The sequence below is a fragment of the Tympanuchus pallidicinctus genome, unplaced genomic scaffold, assembly GCF_026119805.1.
Source record: "Tympanuchus pallidicinctus isolate F22 unplaced genomic scaffold, pur_lepc_1.0 scaffold79, whole genome shotgun sequence".
In the NCBI taxonomy this organism is placed as follows: Eukaryota; Metazoa; Chordata; class Aves; order Galliformes; family Phasianidae; genus Tympanuchus; species Tympanuchus pallidicinctus.
In genome coordinates this window covers 109,843-130,000 of record NW_026294801.1, presented here as the reverse complement: position 1 = coordinate 130,000, position 20,158 = coordinate 109,843, and the positions used below count along the sequence as shown (strand labels likewise).

At 49.3% G+C, this 20,158-nt stretch overlaps 1 pseudogene; it reads left to right on the top strand.

The window, feature by feature from the left end:
- The first annotated feature begins 7,273 nt into the window (after window positions 1-7,273).
- On the top strand, window positions 7,274-19,875 carry LOC128072990 (E3 SUMO-protein ligase RanBP2-like; annotated as a pseudogene).
- The last annotated feature ends 283 nt before the right edge of the window (window positions 19,876-20,158 follow it).

Here is a 20,158-nt window from a genome sequence, read left to right as displayed (position 1 = left end):
TGTCTTTCCCCTAAAATATGGGGGTTTTGCTTTTCTATTTTGCTTTTTCTGCCTGAAATCCCTGTTTTTCTTTTTTTAATATTGGATTTTTCCCCTTAAATATGGCTTTTTCTCCTAGAAATCCCTGTTTTTCTTCTTCAATCTGGCTTTTTCTCCCAGAAAACCCAGTTTTTCCCTTTACATCTGGGATTTTTCCCCTTAAATATGAGCTTCTGCTGCACAAAATTCCTGTTTTTCCCCTTCAATCTTTGGTTTTCTGGCAGAATTCCCCATTTTTTCCCACTAAATCTGGGAGTTTTCCCCTTAAATATGGCTTTTTCTGCTAGAAATCCTTCTTTTACCCATTAAATATGGGGCATTTCCCCTTAAAGATGGCTTTTTCTGCTAAGAATGGATTTTTCCCATTAAATCTGTGGTCTTTCCCCTTAAATATGGCTTTTTCTGCCAGTAATCCCTGTTCCTCCCCTTAAAATGGCTTTTTGTGCTAGAAATCCCTGGTTTTCCCCTTTAAATAATGGGTTTTTCCCAGAAATATGCCTTTTTCTGCTAGAAATCCTTATTTCTCCCCTTCAACCTGGGGTTTTCTCACAGAAATCCCTGTTTTTCCCCTTAAATCTGGCTTTTTTCTGCCAGAAATCCCTGTTTTCCCCTTAAATATGGGGTTTTTCAACTGAAATTGGGTTTTTTTTTCATAGAAATCCCTGTTTTTCCCCTTAAATATGGCTTTTTCTGCTAGAAATCCTTCTTTTACTCATTAAATATGGGGCATTTCCCCTTAAATCTGGCTTTTTCTGCTAAGAATCGATGTTTCCCATTAAATCTGTGGTCTTTCCCTTTCAATATGGCTCTTTCTGCCAGAAATCCCTGTTTTTCCTCTTAAATATCGCTTATTTTCCTAGAAATCCCTGTTTTTCCCCTTAAACATGGCTTGTTTTCTATTACTGAGTGTGCTGCCTTGTCTCGGAGCCATCTAGAACTATCTGTGCCCGTGACAGAGGACAGCAGGCCTGCAGTCCTTCTGGCCAAAAATAAAGATATGAATGATAATATGAACGATAATAATAATAACAACAATAATAAATCAGCAGCAAGGATCTTAGGAGGAAATGTAATTTTACTAAACATGATATGGGAATGCAAGATAACGCAATATTATAAACTACAATTGAAATTTAGGGTAATAAATGATATCAAATGAGAGAGCGAGCATCTGAAAGCAAAAGCCTTGCTTTGAACTGCAGGCGCACGGCTGGGGAGCGAAGCCACGCACTGCAGGGCAGCGAGCAAGGGAGAGATCCTGGGACTTCCTGCCATGGCTGATCTTCCCCTCTGAACTCAGAGTCCTCTGGGTCTGCAGTTCTTCTCTGCTGAGAGCCAGGCATCCAGAAAGTTGTCCGTCCACAGACCTGCAGTATTGACTCCTTAATTCCCTGTGCTTTACATGATGTTATGATGTGGAGTGCCAATAACAAGGATGGTCAAACCATGGCACCAGATGGGGCGTTTGCAGCTTTGCTCGGCACACACAGTCTGCTAGGACAAACAATGCTGCAGGAATCAGTCTGTGCACTGGTGATGAATTCATCTGACTTCAAAGTACGTTGTGCAGAGATGACCCTGTTGTCTATCAGGAGCTGCCAATGCAGAGACCTGAGGACATCCCCAGGGAGAGCAGTGAGGAAGAGAAAATGCCATCTTCTGCTGGAGAGCTGGGCCGGGCTGCTGGGACACAGGGAGCTCATAAAAGTGGGCAGTGCTGCAGAGAGACGGCTGTGCCCAGGAGCAGCTCTTGTGCACAGCACAGCCTGCAGGTGACAGGAGGAGAGCAGAGCAAGGAGAGAGAGCTTGTAGGATGTGTATGGTGTGAGCAGGCTGTGAGCTCACTGGAGGAGCATCGCTGGCAGCCTCTGACAAGGTCAGTCTCACTGCAGGCTGTGACTCTGCCGCCTGCCAGGCTCGGTGCTCAGCCTGCCTGGGGAGCTGCCCAGGGCGCTGCGGGGAGATGTGTGGGGGGAAGGAGCCCCTCGGCAGGGCAGGGCAGGGCAGGGCAGGGCAGGGCAGGGCAGGAGCCTTCTGCTGCTGGGGGCATGGGGATCACAGCTTCAGCGCTGCCAGAGTGTCTCCAAGGGCACTTTGCAAGAGGAGAGACAAGGCAGGGATTTTCCCATACCTGTCCTTAGGGAAGGAGAATGAGTTGGAGGCAGAGATCTGAAAGGAGATGTGAAATATGAACGCAGCTATAAGAGTCCTGAACTGGACGTTTCTCAGCCTGCAGTTACACGCACAAACTCCTCATGTGCTTTCAGCCCCTCTTCTCCCAAAGGATTGCACCAGCTGAAATTTCCATGCTTCTCTGCAGACATGAATAATGCACTTGTCCAGCAAACAGGCAGCTTTCTCTAGTAGAAATTCAAGTGCACAGAGGTAGGAATGGGCACTCTGAGTGCAGACAGACGAAAGATACATGAATGGAAATATGTCATAGGAAGAAAGTATCCAGGAGGCTGGGATATGATTAGGCAATGAGAGGAAAGCAAGAGCTCCTTCATCTTCCACTTCTCAAGGGATGGTGAAGCTCCTGTAAATTCAAGTTATGGAGTTCAATGAACCCTGTCCTAAGAGAAAGAAACACTGTTATAGTATAGGGGTGGAGTGTCTCTGAAAAAGCTCTTGACTCGTCATTATCTTCTGCACTCTGCACAGGACTCCAGGCCCAGAAGGAACTGCAGATGCCCAACAGCAGCTCCATCAGCCAGTTCCTCCTCCTGGCGTTGGCAGACACGCGGCAGCTGCAGCTCCTGCACTTCCTAAACAGCCATTCCCCCTCCTCTTTATACATTCCCTTGAAGTACTGGAAGGGCACAATGAAGTTTCCTCAGAATCTTCTCTTCCCCAAACTAAGCAAGTCCAGTTCCCTCAACTTTTCTTCCTAGCAGAGCTGCTCCAGCCTTCTGATCATCTTAGTGCCCTCCTCTGGACCCACCCCAAGAGGGGAAGCTGGGGGGCCCACAGGCAAAGGAGGGCTCTGCAGTGGTGCTGCTGAGCCAGCAGGGCAGATGGAGAGGGACTCAGCAGTAGAGAGAGTCTGACAGCGATGACCCAAAATGGTTCATGGATGTTTGTGTTCACTGAGAAGAAATCAGAGTTTCTTGGCTTCCCAGTGGCCATTTCAGCACTGGGTCACCCCCAGGAATCCAGTGACTTGTCTGGGGGCATTGAGTGTGCTGGGTTGGGCTGCAGCTGCAGGGACAAAAACAACATTGGCAGCGTACTGCCCTGAGACCTTCTTCCCAAGTTCCATCTGCAGCTTCCAGAGGGCTCTGCTCTCCTGCAGGTCCTCTTGGAAAGCTGCCTGTCCCAGACACGATCTCTGGGGCCCTTGGAGATGGCATGGGATGCTTGTGATCACACAGTGGAGCTTTGCTCCTTTTCATTTTTTCCCATTAATAATGATCATTTCCTGTCTACTGATGTAAAGTACTTGTCCTAGTGGGAAGGTGAACCACACTGGTGGGATATGGCTGAGGAGTGTGTTCTCTTTTTAGGCAAATTGTATTGTGCTTTACTGTTGTTTGTTTTAAAGCAGGAAGCAACATCCTGTGCCTGCGTGCAGACAGTTCTCTTAGGGAAGCAGGTAAAGGAATGGTGTAAAGGAACTGTACCATCCAGCTGCAGACTGCAGTGGAGAATTCTGGTGTAGGGAAAAGTGATGCAAGGGCCAGGTGCATACAGCAGACACGTCAGGCCTGGGGAGGTGAGCAGTCAGGTTGTCTGTACTGTGTCAGACCTCAAGCAATTGCTTCTCCTGCCTGTGCAGATCTCCTTAGGAGACACCCTCAATCAACATCAGTTGGACAATGGTGCTCCAAAAGCAACAAGATGCACCTTGTAAAATCAGAAAACATTTTTCTTGGGTGCCCTTTGAAATCTTCTTTCTTTCCTATAGGAAACATGGAGTGAAGTGTGAGCAAACTCAGAGTCAAGTGTGAGGCAATCCCGGAGTAAAGTGTGGGTAGGCCTGAAGAGAGAGTGCACACACCCAGGGTAGGGTGCCAGTAAAGCCCAGAGAAAAGTGTGAGTAAACCAGGAGCAAAGTGTGAGTAATGTTGAAGAAAAGTTTGAGGAATCCTTGAGTAAAATGTGAGTGGAACACAGTCAAAACAGAAGTATGAGTAAACCCAGAGTACAGTGTTCATAAACCCAGAGTAAAGTGTGAGTAAAAGCCAGAGTAAAGTGTGAATCTGCCCAGAGTAGAGTAAGACTAAACTCAGAGTGAAGAGTGTGCATGACTGGTGCAAAATGTGAGTAAAACCTGGAGAAAATGGTGAATACACTGGGAGTCCAATGTGAGTAAACTTGGAGTCAAGTGTGAGAAACTCCCAGAGCAAAGTGTGGGTTGGTCCGGAGCAAAGTGTTGGTAAATGTGGAGTAAAGTTTGAGGAAAACCCACAGTAAGGTGTGAGTCTACCCGTATTAAAGTGTGGATAGGCCCGGATGACAGAGTGTTCACACCAGGAATAGGGTGTCTGTAAAACCTTGAGATTAATGTGAGTAAGCCCTGTGTAAAGTGTGTGTAAGGTTGAAGAGCAATTTGAGTAAACCTTGATTAAAGTGTGAGTGAAACACACTCAAAAATGAAGTGTGAGTAAAGCCAAAGTAAAGTGTTAGTAAATGTGGTGTAAAATATGAGTAAAATTGAGTTAGGTTCGAGTGCACCCAGAATTGCATAAGCATAACTCAGAGTAAAGAGTGTGCAAACCTGGTGTAGAGTCATTTTTGTGACTCAACATTGCCATCTGCAAACCCCTGCACTACGGGACCTTGATGGACAGCAGAGCTTGTGCCACCATGGCAGCAGCTGCCTGGGGCACTGGGCTTCTCTATTCCCTGCTGCACACTGCCAATACATTTTCACTGCCTCTCTGCCATGGCAATGCTGTGGATCAGTTCTTCTGTGAAATCCCTCAGATCCTCAAACTCTCCTTGACGGAGAGCAGCTCAAGACGCCTGGGACAGACGGGCTGAGGCTCTGGTGGCGCAAGAAGCAAAGTTTATTGTTGTTACAGGGCTTTTATATCTTTTAGCTACAGGAGTGTACAATACTTCAATCAGATAGCATTCATGCAGCTGACAGCAATACGTCATTACTTAATCAGCTCTTTGTGGATGATGGTCAGTACAGAGATCCAAAGGTGTTCTCTCCACAGAACACGTTCTGCTCTTGGTCACGGAACGAAGAAGCTGTAGCTTATGCTTGCCAGTTTCACATGGCAGTCCTTCCCTTTCAGGAGGGGCCGCGTGTTCCCTGTTTGACCCTTTCAGGCCAGCCAGGTCTGTTTTGCTTCACAGTCTTCCTCACTGGGTGATCTTTTAGGTCTTTTCCAACCTTGGTGATTCTATGATTCTATGATTCTAGAGGTGGAAAGAAAGTCTGGGGGTGGACAGGGGGTTGTGGGGAATCTACGGGGGGAAAGGTGTGAGTGGGGCTTCTGTGAGCTGGAAAGAGGGTCTGGAGGTGGAGAAAGGGTGGAAGAGGGAAACTGGGGGATTGTGGTGGGCTAGAAGCCCTGTGATGTGGAAAGGGGACCTGGGGGTGGGGAGGAGATTGTGAGGGAGAAAAGAGGAGAAAGGCTTCTGTGAGTGGAAAGGAGGGTCTGGGGGTGGAGGGGTACATTGTGGAGGGGAATATTGTGGAGGGCAACTTGAGGAGTTGAAAGGGGGAAAAGGGGTTTTTGTAGGGCAGAAAGGGCAGGTCTGGGAGTGGATGGAGGATTGTGAGGGGGAAAAAAAAAGGAGTGGGGTCTCTACAGGGAGGAAAGGGGGTCTAGGAGTGGTGAGGAGGTTGTGGGGGGCTTCTATGGGGTGGGAGTCTGGGGTAGACCTCAGGGGAGTATCTGGGGGAGAAGAGGGGAGTGGGGTGCCTCTGGGGTTGAAAAAGAGTTGGAGGGGAATTTAGTGGGTTGTGGAAGGGAAAAGGGTGAACAGAGCCTCTGCAAGGCAGAAAGCGCATCTGGGGCTGGAGGGAGGAAGGGGTGGGAGGAGAGAGCCAGGGGTTGTGGGGGGCTTCTATTGGGCAGAAAAGGAGTCCGGTTGGGGGGGAATGGAGGTCAAAATGGGGGAACTGACTCCAGGGGTCAGGGAGGAGCACAGGGGACTCCAGAGGTCAGAAAAAGGGGTCAGAAGGCGGAGGGAGCAAGGAGGACACGGGACCCTGGGGGTCAAAGAGAAGGTAATGGGGGGTGATGGCAGACTCTAAGGATCAGAATGGGGGAAATGGAGCGGGGGTACCCGGGAGGAGGAGAGGGGATTCTGGGGGTCAGATAGAGGGGACTGGGAAAGTGGGGGGACTGTAGGGCACAGAATGGGGAGACTCGTGACGGGGTGGAGGGACATTAGAGATCAGAACGGGGGACAGGGGAGGGAGCGGGAGGGCGGGGGGACAGATAGGTGGAGCCTGGGGGTCAGAATGGGGGAGGCGCAGAGGGGAGGCCCGGAAGAGAACGACAGGGATCAGAACGGGGGAAACGAAGGGGGAAGAAGGGGGAGGGAGGCGCAACCCCGGGGGTCACACAGAGGGACGGGGGGGGTTGCGGGCGATCCGTGGCAGGGGGAGGGGAGGAGGGCAGTGAAACGCACGGGGTGGGGGAGGCGGGGAGACGCAGGGCAGCCGCCCCCGCCGAGCGGAACCCCGAGCACCGCAGCGACGTCACGAGGCCAACGCAGAGCGGCACGCGGCCCCTGCAGCACCTGAAGCCCGGCCCCCGCCCCGGTGCCCCCCGAACAGCCGCCTGCAGAAGCCGAGGCGGCTCTCGGAGGCCCGGCTGCTCCGCACGGCCGCCCCCTGCTCGGGTCGCGGGGCTGATGACGTCACTCAGCGGGGACGGCGCCTCGCCGCAACGACGGAGGACGGCTCGGTTCCGCCTCCGAGAACAGCTGGATTCCGACGGGGGACGGACGGGGCCGGCGGCGGTGCCTTCCCCTGACCGCCCGGCGTCCCCGAGGCACGGGGCGGCGGAGCGCCGCTTTCTCCGCGCGGAGCCCCGCGGCTCCGCCATCCCGCCGGCCCCATCGCCGTCGCGGCGGCCTCGCGTCGGCAGCCGCCGTTGGCGGGGCGCCCGCGCTCGGCCCCGCCCCCTCGCCTCTCCCATTGGTCAGTCCGCCGAACGGGGCGGGCAGTCCGGGCGGGGTCCTTTGCGCTCGGTCATCGCGTCCTCACCGCGCGGCTCCGCCCGGCTGCCCGCGGCGATGCCTGTCGTCGTGCGCCCGCTCCGCTTCCGGGGCTCCGGCTGCGGGGACGTGGGGGACCTCAGCGAGGCCGAGCCCGCGCCGCCCCGGCCCCGCTCCGCTCCGTGCGGGCCTTCCTGGAGAGCGGCGAGCGCGGGCTGGCGGCCGCCGGCAGGTGGGGGAGCGGGGCGTCCGGGCGGGCGGCGCGGCCCGGCGATGGCGCTGGGGAACTCGCTGGAGACGAGCGGCTCCGCGGGCGCCTTGACGTCGCGCTGCAGGCGGCGGTCGCGAGGCCGGCGCTGTGCGGAGCGGGACGCTTCTACGTGCGTGCTGGAACTTTCCTGCTGGAAACAGCGCAGAGCAGCGCGGCACGATGGAGAGATGCGTGTGAACTCGCAGCCTGGTGGTACCTGAACGCTTTCCGTGTCGGTCCCTGTTCCGTTTGTGCCTGCAGTGGTTGCAGTTGAGTGCTCTCGCTGTGCACGCACTGAACGCCTGCGTTCCAAAAACTAGCTGCTGTTTTTAAGGCTGTCTCCTCGCCAAATCTTACTCTTCCGTACTTGTTGGAAAGATTTCAAGTGGGGTGAAGAAAATCTCAGCTGTTTCACTTGTCAGCAGTGCAACGACTCTGAAGGGCTAACGAGTGTATTTGCTGTAGGCTGTTCCCTTCTCTGTAATGCAGCCGCATTAACTGACATTAAGGTTATTGATACGGGAGGGAGGGGAATGACCCGAGTAGCTCTCGCACACTTCTTGCATAGACAGCAGAGCTTGATGAAGCTGAATTCTGTGCTTTATGGAATGCAATCAGTTTTCCTTTTGCACAAGTGCTTGCGCTCAGAACATCGCTTTCTCTTGTGCGCTCTTACAGCTGTTTGCAATCGTTCAGTTTCTCACCTCGTGTCCTTTCCTGAAAAGAAACAAGCTTGTTTCCTAACTTGTAAGACTAAATGAAGAGATTTGCTTTTTGTTGTCAAGAAGCTGTAGCAATTCTTTTCTTTGCTCGCCAGATTCCTAAACCAAAGTCAAAACTAATAAGAGGAGATGGGGCTGGGCAAGATGTGCTGGAAATGTTGGCCTGCGACCGAAAAAGCCAGTGTGGTAATGAAACCAGTAATTACAGATGTTCCGTAGTTCTGCTTTAATCTTATGAGCAGCTCATGTCAGAGTTAAAGGCTTGTTAAAGAGCACGCTTGGCGTCTTGGAACACACCATGAAACGTTCTGCATTTTGGCTGCGTATGAATTGCAAGCAGCGGTTTGATCCTGACACGTACTGGGCTTTTTCTTTGTGTCTGCAGGACGTTAAGATAGAATTTGACTTCCAGTGTCTCCTAGTCTGCTGGTTTCTGCCTACTAATACACTATTTGTAAGCACTGCTCGTCCCAAGTGTAAAAGAAAATACTGCTCTTTTCCTGTCACTTCTGTTCCCTTCTTTGTTCCAACAGGTTTGCTGCTTTTTTTCCTTTCTTTTTTTCTTTCTTTCTTTTTCTTTTTTATTATGGTAAAGCTGAGGCAGTCATTTTCAGTCTTCACTGTCCTATGGGCTGTAGATGAAAACCAAGAAAACACCGGGCATCGGGCTGAATTGTTCCTGAATAGGTGAGACTGACAGCTACTTATTTTGAGGACAATTGCAGCGCCCTTATAATAAAAATTCACAGTAACTCTGGAGAACTGGATTTGAAAATGCCTTGGGACTGCTGTCAGCCCATATGCTAGAAGAGTGGCTTAATTACAGGGAGAGTGTAAGGAAGAAATTTGCAAATATCTGAAGGGAAATCTTGCTTCCCAGCCGGAAGCAGCAGGAACAACCCACTGCATCAAACACTGTTGTCCTTGTTTGAGTGTTCTGATGTGACACCATGTTTTTCTAGGTCATAGGCTGCTGAACTGAAGCCACGGCAAGGAAGACTTCTTGAAAGCGATTGTGGAATCTTTTGCAAACAAAAGTGGTTTATTTACATTGTTTGAAAGCCTCGTTGGGAGTGGAGCTTCTAAAGAGAGATCTTTTCTCGGCACAGAGGCTGTGGGAGATGTCAGTCCCCAGGCACCAGAGCAAGGAGAACTTGCTGAACACGATATTGGTGAGAGGTGCTGCTTACACTCCGCATACACGTGACTCTGTATCAGAGGTTCTTCTCCAAGTGCTTCATTTGCAGCAACAGACCAGTGTCTGTCACAGCTGTTCATCTTTCCCCTAATGAGAGGCTGCTTTGCAAGAAGTTCCACCTTCAGCTGCGGCGGAGAGGCAGCGTCATCGTGCCAGGTTCTGAAGAATTTCTCACATACTTCCTGCTTCCACACTGTTGTCTTCTGGTCTGTTCTGATTCATTTCCAGTTGAAGCTGCCTGTTGAGCTTTGTGTGCTTGTACGCTGGTAAGTGCTGACAGGAAGGCCCGTACTTATTTATGTGTAATCTGTGAACACAGGTTAGAGGCATGAAAGCGAAATAATTCCAGGATGAGTTGTGAACTAATGAGGTCTTCCCGTTTTTTAAGCTTAACTTGAAGGTGAAGTCTGGCTTTGAATTTGAGCGTAACAAGAGTAGAATGCTGGTGGCCTCCTACTTGGCTCTTAGTGGTCGGAAACAGGTAGACTATTCAGGGTGCAAAGCAAGGAGGCTTATGGCCCTTTCTCTTTGTATGTGTGTTATATTTGTGCATCTGTTTTATATATGAAACAGAAGTTTATGCTACTGCGGCCTCTCTGAAGAAGTTTGTTCATCATGTTTTAAATACATAACGCACAACTTACAAAACGGTTTGTGCTTCTTGCTCGTAGGCCAAAGATTTTCCTTGTTGGAGAAGTGTGATGTTATCTCCATTCTGTGCTTTGTCAAAACCACTGACAAGTGCCAATGCACTTTGGTTGCGCCCTTCTGTGAAGTAGCTGTTGCTTCTGCAGGAGTTATTTGTGCAGTGTGAACAGGTGCAGAAGTCACTTGAAGAAGGCGGCATCTTACTTGGAACTTCTTGGTAGCAGCTTGTTAGACAGAGGCGAGCAGGTGGGAGGAGGTTGGTGGGAAGTGCTTTGCTGGGAGAAACGTTCAGAGCTCGCTCCTCTTGCAGTGAAACCCAGCTCTGATCAGAGGCAGGTCTTCCTGACTCGGACGCAGACCCTGGCTTCTCACAACCCTTGTTGTTGCACAGGTGCTGTTTGGATGCACAGCTGTGGTCTCCAGCACCTCGCGTGGCTTGGCTTGCAGTGGAATTCTGTGTCAGCGTTATTCCCACTGCGCAGATCGTTACAACAACTTTTTCACTCGCCCCACGAGACATCGAGACTGGAAACAGATGCTCCTGAATCCGTTTGCCTGTTGGTCCTTGAAGTAAGCAAGCTTCCCAAGTTGTTAAATGCATTTAAATGCCGGTTTTTTGGTCCCTAATTCCTTCTGTTTGTTTGTTTTTACCAAAGCAGGATTTTTTACTCGGGATGGTGTTCACTGGCAACTTAGAGCTGCAAGAGAAGTTCAGCACTCAGCGTGGCACACATCAACCTCCTTGCTTGCCGTTGCTGCTGTGCAAGCAGAACTGTACTGAGAAGCAAAGGTCCTGGTGGGATGCTGTGTGTACTCTCATGCAGAAAAAAACAACGTAGGAATGCTTCAGTTGGGAAATATTGGAAGCAACCTTCTAGAGGGCTTCTGAATTGATTGCCATGGGCTGCATAAAACCAGTTCCTTTTGTTTGAACGTTCAAGGTTTTTTGCTGCAGGGGTGTGAGATGGTGAAGAGCTTTGTAAAAACGGGCTTTACGTTTCTGATATTGCATTTGTAAAGAAGTGCTGGCTTAGGACTAAAGCTGCTTGTTGTGTTCATCAAACAAATGACGTGTGAGCAGATGGAAAAGAGGGAATGCTAACTGAGGAATGTTTCTGGTGACATTCAGGCCAGACTCGGCAGCCAAGCTGAAGCTTCTTGTACAGCATGGATGGAGTACTGTGTGAGCCCTAGAGAGACACGGCCTTCACCTGCCTTAATTATACACTGGGCAAGAAGCCTGCAAGCAACAGTAAGTTAAGATTGTCTGTAAATAAGTACCGTCTGTTTTTCTCTGATTTGCAAACGTAACAGGCTAAATAAAATCAGATGAGAATGTAGTACTGAGAAGTGCTGCTGATTTTGGTGGCATGACTGGAGCAACCACCTTGCCTGACAAGTACTCTCTACCTCACTGCTCTGAACAGCACAGGTAAAAGCAACGTTGTTTTCTCCCCGTGTTACCTTCTGTGACTATAGAGAGACCTTCTGAAATACGTCCCAAGTGTCAGAGAAAAGCTCTTGAAACTTCTCGAGAAAACAACTGCATCAGAGAAGAAAAAGTAAGAATGACACGTTATTGGAATTTTCTGTGGCAGTCTGAATTTCTCTTCTTCAACAGGGCGTTAGCCTGAACTCGTGCGACCAGAAAGAATCTATGGGAAGAAGCGTCTGCTACTGGAAGGAAATTCTGCTTAGCTTGAAAACTATCAAAAAGCACAGAAGTATTCCTGAACCTGCTGATGCTCTCTTCAAGCATTTCCACAGTGTGGACATCCAGGTACTGACGGATATTCAAAGAGGAGAGTAAGAGGGGTTGTACGTCGCGGGCTTGCATGCCAATGGTTGGTTGGTGTTTTGTTTTGGTTGGCTTTGTGTGTTGATGGGTGGTGGTTGTCTTATTTTTTTGTCGCTGTGCTGCTAATGCTGAGGTTTGGTAGGATCTTTCTGTTGAACTCCTCGGAGTTTTAAAACTCTCTGGTTGGAGGACACTGAACTGCCTTAGCACCAGCTTTCTGAAAAGCTGCTTTCCTGTCATGCAGGGAAAGCAGGCATAGTCTGAACCTCCTCCTATCTGCCTACTTACTAGATGCTTACAGTCTTACACCGACTGTTCCAGGTGTCCACACTGTGTTGTGTGTGACTTGTCTGTGGCTTTGGTTGTAGGTCCTCCAGGTTGCAGCCTGTGAAGAAGAGGCACGTGTGGCTTTTGCAACGCTGGGTGCAGCTGAAGGCAAAACTGATGATGCTTTATTAGCCTTTGAAGCTGTTAACACTGCGGTTTCGCACTGGAACCTATGCACTGTAAGTCTGTAAATTGCATTACCTCAGAATGCTTTTCTGTCACTTGCGTTCTGACCAGTTCTTCCTGATCGATGTGCTGTTACTTAGCTTGGTCAAAGAAAGGCAGAGGAGGTTGAGAGTGATGGTGTGCTACCAGAGGAACAAGAAGAACGCAGAGCCTGTCTTGTTGAAAGGCAGCACTGCCTGATGAAGATCACTGAGGAAAGCTCCTCTGACCCGTCAGTAGCTGCCCAAGTCAGTACAAGAATCAATGCTTGTGTGAATGGTCCTCTTAGTTAATGTTAACAGGTGTGGGGCTTTCCTGGGGGAAAACAACAGCAAAAACACCCCGAGTTTCTGCAGAAAGCCGTGTGCGCTGTGCCGCCGTCGATCAGGACGCAGTCTCTTGCTCTGAGGAAGAATTGCCATCACGACTTGCGTTTCCAATCCATTTCTAGCTGCCGGTATCTGTTAGAGCTGTGACGGAAATGCTGGAGGCAGTGATCCGGGAGCCTGGGGAGAACGGTGAGGAGGGAAGTCTTGCCTCCAGAAACATCTCACGAGCTGCGCACGTGGAAGTGAAAGATGCAGTTCCATCACCCAAGAAGTTCTCTTTCTCACCAACTAACACCTACCAGCTCTATTAGCCGGTTACTCTTTTAGGGAAGTGTTCCTTTTGTGTAAGAAAATCCAAGTTCAGTAAGCTTTTCTTATTTTCTTTGCTCAGACTCTCCTGCAGTGGGCAGAAGATCACAAGTCCTTACTTCAAAAGCTGTGTCAGCAAGTGGAAGCTTTAAAGGTAAACAGCTTTTGTCACTATACTGGATGCAGAAGAGTTGATCTTTTTGTTCTGGTAAGTACTTTGTCACCCAAGCACTGAACTAAGCTTCACTTGCCAGGCTACCTCTTAACTCAGTGAAGAGAACTGCTATAAACATCCGCTTAAATTCAGGGCAAGAGTGAAACTTTGCCTACAAACTCTAATTTGGTACTCAGATATAGGAAGTAATGCTGAGGATTGTGTGTGCAGAAAGTTGTGCTTTCTTCAGCTTAGCTGTTGTCATCTTGGTTCTGGGTTTATTTCTAGCTTCAGGGCACAGTCTCGGTTTTGTAAAGCATGGGCAGGTCGTGGATTATTGCAGCAGTTAACTCTTCTTTTTTCTTTTGTCTCAGATCTTGAACGTGCTTTTAAATAGCAAAGGAGCGTAGGGATCATTCCTTGGGTTTTCCCCACATACCTGTGTTTCATACGTTTCCATTCTCTTAATTGAAACCCTGTCTTTAACAGAATGAAACACGGGAAATGAAACGTAACAGTTGCAGTGTAAGCGTGCCATCTCATCGCTGGCCTGCTGAAAGCTGTGGAGCAGATACTGTGTCAGATGGTTATGGGAGAGCACAACACCTTCGTGAAGCTCCTTGGAAGGGTAAGTCGATGCTGGATTTTTAATTGACCGCTTAGCTAAACAGTGAGACTTCTTAAAACCTTTCTGCAGTGTTCTGAGATGAATGAGTAAAACTGGTCCCTGGGGAAAGTTCATTCAAGTCAGAAATGAAAGCTGGATGCAAACCCTTTACTTGGTGTTCAGTTGCTACCTCTGGCCCGTCTGTTTGCAGTAGCCAGTCACCTGCTGTGACTCGCAGTGTCTTGGAAGAACTGCTGCAACCAATGTACCACCAACAGAGGTGAGGACAAACAAATCTGCTCAAGCCATTTCTACTGATTTGTTGGAAACAGCTGGTTGTGATTCTGTGTGCAGCTGGGTATCACTGCGGTTCCCTAGAGAGCATTTACTACACTTGAGGTCTGCTGGAGACAGGCAGAAAGTTCCATTATCAGCTGATCTTTGGGACGTGGGGTTTGGGAGAAGCAGCCAGCAAAAGATGTTTTTAACGTGCTGGCAATGTCCTCTGCTCGTTGTCTGCGATGTTCTTTTCCCCAAAGTAGTGTGGGGACTTGCTGGTTTTGACTTTTTTGGTACTAAAGGAAATGAGTCAGTTCACTTACGCTTCTCTCCAGTCTGTGTGTTCAGGTACCATCCAAGTTTTGAACGTATGATTTCAGTTTAAACTGATGAGAGTTGAAATCTAATTTTAAGGTGCACCTTGCTATGAAGAGTGCACGTTGCATGGGCTTCAGCCCCCTGGTCCCTTTTTCTCCTTTTGCACGAGGAAGTAACGGTGTGTTTTTCTGTAGGCGCCTGTCTGTGGCACGAACGGAGCTGCACCTCAGCACGTCGACGTGCTCAGCAACAAGCGATCCACGCGCCGCCTCTGCACAGCACTTGTGCTGCTGTGCTTCCTCAAGGCACCTGTGGTGCACCTGTGTGTTTTGATGCTCCGTCTGCTGGAATCCTTTCTCCTCGTGGAGGTGATGATCGCTACAACTACGGCCTGCCCCAGGCGAGCGCAAATCCACCTCTGCCTGAAGCAGGCTGTTTTACAAGACCTGCGTTTGCACCCACAGGTTTAAAACCTGCAGAGTCCTGTGTCAGTGCCGCACAGGACAAATTAGGATCCGCCTTTGCGACAAAGGAAGGGCAGTGGGACTGTAACATCTCTGCAGTGAGAAATGAACCCGCTGCCCCAAAATGTGCTGCCCTGCAGAACGCAAACAAAACTCGTTCAGCAGTATCTCTTCAAGAACTGTCCTTTCAACTCGATGGGAAAACCCCAGCGTGTACCTCTCAGAATCTGGCAGATGCTGAAGCGGAGCCTGCAGAGGGAAGATGTAACTTCTCAGTGTGGATGCCTCCAGGTGGATTTAAATTTGGCATAGAGGAGTGCAATACAAATTGCGCTAAGGAAGACGATCCGCCCAAGGAGCGTACAGCAGGCTTGACAAACATGGATGGAAAAGACAAAAATGAACTGCCCTCAGGTGGTGGAGTTACACTCCAATCTCAAGAAACAGCAAACAGGGACAAGAGTGAGCCCAGCTGTGAGAAAGGCACGTGGATAACAGCTCATGTTTCTGGTACGAACGCAGCCAAAGCGTCTCCTTGTGGTGCCAACTCTGTAGCTGTGCTGGAGGAAGCTACCAGGGAACACAGCGACCTCAGCCATGGTGGTGATGGTTCTGATGCCGCTGTAGAGGCCTCAGAGGCTTTAAGCACCTGTGAAACGCCAAGAAAAACCGTGGTGTCTGCTCCAAAGTTTGTATTGAGGTCTGAATGTGTCAAGAGCGTTTTCAGTAACGAAAAGACATTCCCATCTGGCAAGACCTCGGCCATCGGTTCCCTCTTTGGATTCGGCTTTAATCCTCCAGGAAGGAGCGCTGATGGAATTTGAACATCTCAGAAAGCAGAGCAGGAAAAACCGGGAGTGGCTGAAGCAGCCAAAAGCTGCAGTGCAGCTCAGGAACCTTGGGAGAGCGAGGCATCCAAGCTGGCTCCTCCAGCACAAGATGGGCCCTCCGACTTCTCGTTTAAAGTTCTGGAAGAAGGTGAGCGTTAACTGAGCTAGTAATTTATTCAGCTGTGCTGCTCATTAGTCAGTCATTCATTAGTGCTGGTCATTGAGTTCTTCTGTCTTAATAGGACGTCGATTCTTTCAGTGCCAGTGCAGGTCTGTGATCTCCAAATCCTAGACTTTCAACTTGAGTGATGCTGAGCTGTAGCTGTTTGCACGTGAGAGCAGAAACGTGCCTTATGCAGGATTCAGCGTTGGTCTGCAGTGAGACAGGGAGCTGCGGGTAGGATTTTGGAATGTGTGCGAGGCGCTGTTTAAGATGTCAGGGTGAAGTGCTGAGTGCCTTTTTGAGCTGAACTGGCAGTGGATGTGCGCAGGCCTCGCTCTGACTGGCCACTACGAGAGCAGCACGTGTGCTTCAGCTTCAACTCGAGTCATCCCTTCAACTCGGAGGCATCCTGCTGCTCTGCCTCCATTCCTTTCCGGTAGCTTTACATCTTTATGCCTTGGATTGCCCTGGTTTTTCTTGTGCTTCCCAGAAGAGATGTGAAATAAGTTCTGTTCAGTCGCTGTGTCAGATCTTCTGGAATTTCACATGCTCAGAGCTCATCGGTAGTACAGCTGCTGCAGACAGCTTTCCGTTTCTGACTGGCTTTTGCAGTCCTTGGTTTTGCTTTTCCTCTGCAGATGATTCCCGTGTGGCTCTTCCTTGTAGCTGTGTTTTGTTTGGTGTAAGGCCATCACTAATTCTTGTAACGGTATGAAAATGCTGACCTGTTCCTGGTCTGAGACTTGAATTTCAAAGGGAAGGGGAAAGTATAGTGCTGCTGGAACCAACAGACTCTAACAGTACTTCAACTGAGAAAACCTGTCATCTTCCATTTGGCCAGTCACCCTTTCTGAGGCTGTGAGTGTCTGTATAGTAATAAAAGGTGGCACATATTGGGCTACCAGAAATATAAGTAAATGTCAAAGGAAGCTGGTGTCTGTAGTGGCAGTGGCAAGTTTGAAATCTTCATTATTGCGCGGAGGTTCTTGGATAGCAGCAGAAAACCAAAGCATGGCAGATTTACAGTTCCTTAGTTATCCTGAATGAGTGTCTTTTTATCTAAGGATGCCTTTTCAAAAGCTCTGAATGCAAGATGTTCTGAGTATCGTTAGGTTGCTTCATAATGTACGTGCCAGAAATGATCTCAGTATTTAGCTGTCTTATCAGCTGTTTTCCACTGATGTTTGTTCTTGGCAGCAGGCCCCCCAGTCAAACCTGAGCTGCAGAGGGAATGTGTTACTGCTTCTCAGGTGTCTCAGGGAGAGAAAGGAAACAGCTTTGCCTCCTAAAGTAGAAACGGCTTTGGCTGGTAGAATTCCTCCTAGCAGGTATGTAAGAGTGGAGGGATTTCAGAGCAGTTTCCAAGGGAAATGGTGCTCGTTTTGGAATCGCACTGCTCCAAAGGCACTTCAGTCTCTTGTCGAGTCCAGCTTGAGTGTGTCTTAAGAGTAATGAAGAGTTCTTGTTTGTTTTTTTGCCCAGTTGTTCGCTTCCCTTAATCCCTGTTACTTAGCTGCTCTGAAGCAGTAGGAGCTGTAGGAGCTGTAGGAAAGTTGGAGACTGAGAACTTTCAGTCATGATTTCTCTGTACTGCAGTTGTAATTAGAAATGGAGAAATTTATCAGTTGCTGGGAGGGAGGGAGGGAGGGAGAGAGGGAGGGAGAGGAGGGGGGAAATGCGGCTTTATTGGAGGGAGCGGTTATTCTTAGTGTCCAGCCTTAATGTAGTTTGAAAGTTAGGCTCTCATGGCTTATTTGCTTCCTGTTTTATTAATCGTGCTGACTTATTCTTCCTTCCTTGTACAGATTTACATACTGAGCAACCAGTGAACAGCAGCGGAATTTGTGCAGTCAGCTGCGAGCAGCGAAGAAGCAGAATGCACAGAAACTGCTCACGTATCTCAGGATTTACCAGGAGGTGGTGATGCAGCTTTTTAGGAAGGAGAAGAACTGCAAGCTCAAGTAGAGATGAGTTTAACTGGAAGTAGCCTTGCGTAGCTTTGTAAGGCTTAACACAGTTGTTCGTGTCTGGATTTCGTGTTTGACCCTAGCGTGCCTAATAGGATGAGGAGCTTGCAATGACTGTAATCTTCTAGTTTGGCCTCCTGTAAAGAACAGACCTTAATTGCAGGTTAGTGTAATGATTCAGAGCACCAATAAACAGTAGGTGGTGTCCTTTAATTGGAACAGCTGATCTGGTGAAGTCTGCAGAATGTCGTCTTCCTCTTTCTTCAATATCTGTCTGCCTTTCCTCATCTCTTCATCACAGTATGACTTCTGTGGGGTTTTTCTCGCCTTACCTGCTCTTTTTCTCCTTCGGTGTCACTTCTCCCACCAGAAATGCTTGTCTGTCACGCGTTTCTGCAGTTCTTCCAAGTTTTTCTGTAGCTTTGGAAGATGTGTCAATTGAAGAATGTTAAAAGCCAGTAATGCGCACGTAGAAAGCGTGGAGGACATGCAGCTGTGAGGCCTCCGTTTATTATTTTCAGTTGATTCTTGTTCTGTCAGATGCCAGCATGAAGTTATTTCACGGTCTTTAAGAGGAGAGCACCTGGGATGCTAACAGTGCTGCGTTATCACTTAGCACATCATTCAGCAGGCCTGAAATTTCGCTGGGGAATTGTGGCCAGCACACTGGATAGCTTAAGAATCAAACAACTTGCTATGCAGCGTGGTGCAGGCAGTGTTGCATTGCTAAAATGAATTTCAAACGCTGGAACTTGTTGGGCTCTCCCATTTGGAGAAGGCAGGGCTTTTCATTCACTTCAGTGCATGATGAGTGTCGAGCTGAGGGTACAAAGCCACTGGAGAAGAATGTGAAGGAATTGTCTTCAAAGAGAGGGCAGAACTTTACAGCTGGGCCAGAGATGCCGCTCAGCGGAAGGAGCTCTTGGAGAGCTGAAGCTCCTCTTCCGGACACAGCAGAAGTATTCCAGGAGCCTCGTGAGAAGGGGCCGAGTTGCTGAGGTGTGTGCAAAGCATGTCATCGCCACAGAAATGAACTCATTGCCCTCTGAGACATCAAACTGCTTGAATTTGGACAGCTACAGGTGATGCTGGTGAGTCGGTTGGGTGGTTTTTACAGTTCCTTCCGGTCTCTCCTGCAGTCGGTTTGGCTTTGTTTTACCCTGGAGATCCTACAGAACAAAAGCTGCTGATCTCTGGCTGCAGTGAGTAGAGCTAAGGAAATCTCTTCTTGGGTTTGTTTTCAGACGGTGAAGTGGAAGTAGAGCGAGTTGCGGTCAGATTAGAAGTTCAAGAACTGGCTGATTCTTTCGAGAGCAGATTGAAGAATGCCAGCAGAGCTTGTCAGAGCTGCAGAAGGGCCAGCTCTCTGTGGCAGCGGAGCTGTCAAAGGACACCGGCCCTGTTGTTGTGTATTTGGACGTTTCTGCCAGCGATGAACCTTCAGGACACACAGCCACGGAGCTGCTTTCACACATTGTCCCTCGGACGGCTGAAAAGCTCAGGGCCCTGTGCACAGGGGAGAAAGGCTCGTGGATTCAGGAGTACCACGTTTCACAGGATAGTTAGTGACTTCCTATGTCAGGTAAGCTTAACGTGAAGGCTTTTCACGGAGAGAAAAAGCCCACCTGGGCTGCAGCACCGCATGGATCCTGCCTGAAAGTGGGCTTTTCCAGTTTTTGACTGTAGTGAGAGTAGCCAAAATCAGCAGGGCTGCTGTCAGCAGCGACGCCTCAAGCTTTCCCGACACTTCTAGAGAGGATCACGTTTGATTCTTGGGGAGCTGTGACTTCATGGGAACGCCACAGCCTGCGTGTGAGACTTCATTTTGTTCGTGCTGTTATCTGCCTGATGGCTCCTCTTTGACAGCTGTTTGATTTGTGGGCTCTTAGAGCCAGCTTTCAGCCTTTGGCAGCAGCAGGAAGCGGAGCTCCCGACGTGTTGTAGGCAGCGTTTGCTCTGCTCAGGGGCCTTGGCTGCAGCGTGTGTGCAGAGAACAGCGTGCGTGTTTGGCATGGCTGTGCAGCAGAGAACAGAAATGGTAGTTTTGTCATTTTTCAGTGCCTCCCAGGACAGCACTCTGTGGTAGATCAGAAATTGGTGTGCGTGTTGGATTTGCTGTTTAGCAGGTGCATTCTCCTGCTGCATCTCTGTGCATCTCTGTATCCTACTGTACTTTGACTGCAGGACTTTTCTCGCAGTAGGGTCAAGGCCACCCAAACTCAGGTCTGTTGTGCTTTGAGTATGGAGCCCTTTCAAGGCTTGATTAAGACCTGGCAGAGTAGAAGCCAACGCTGTGTGAACGACAATTCAAGAGTGTCCTTTTCTGGAACTGCGCTCACAAATGGTCAGAATTCACTGTAGGATGCTTGTGATTGTTTTGTACTATTAAGTTCTGTCCACGAGAGCTTGTTCTCCCTATTCTGTCAAAAATACTGTTAGGAATTCTTGATGGTACTGTGCTCT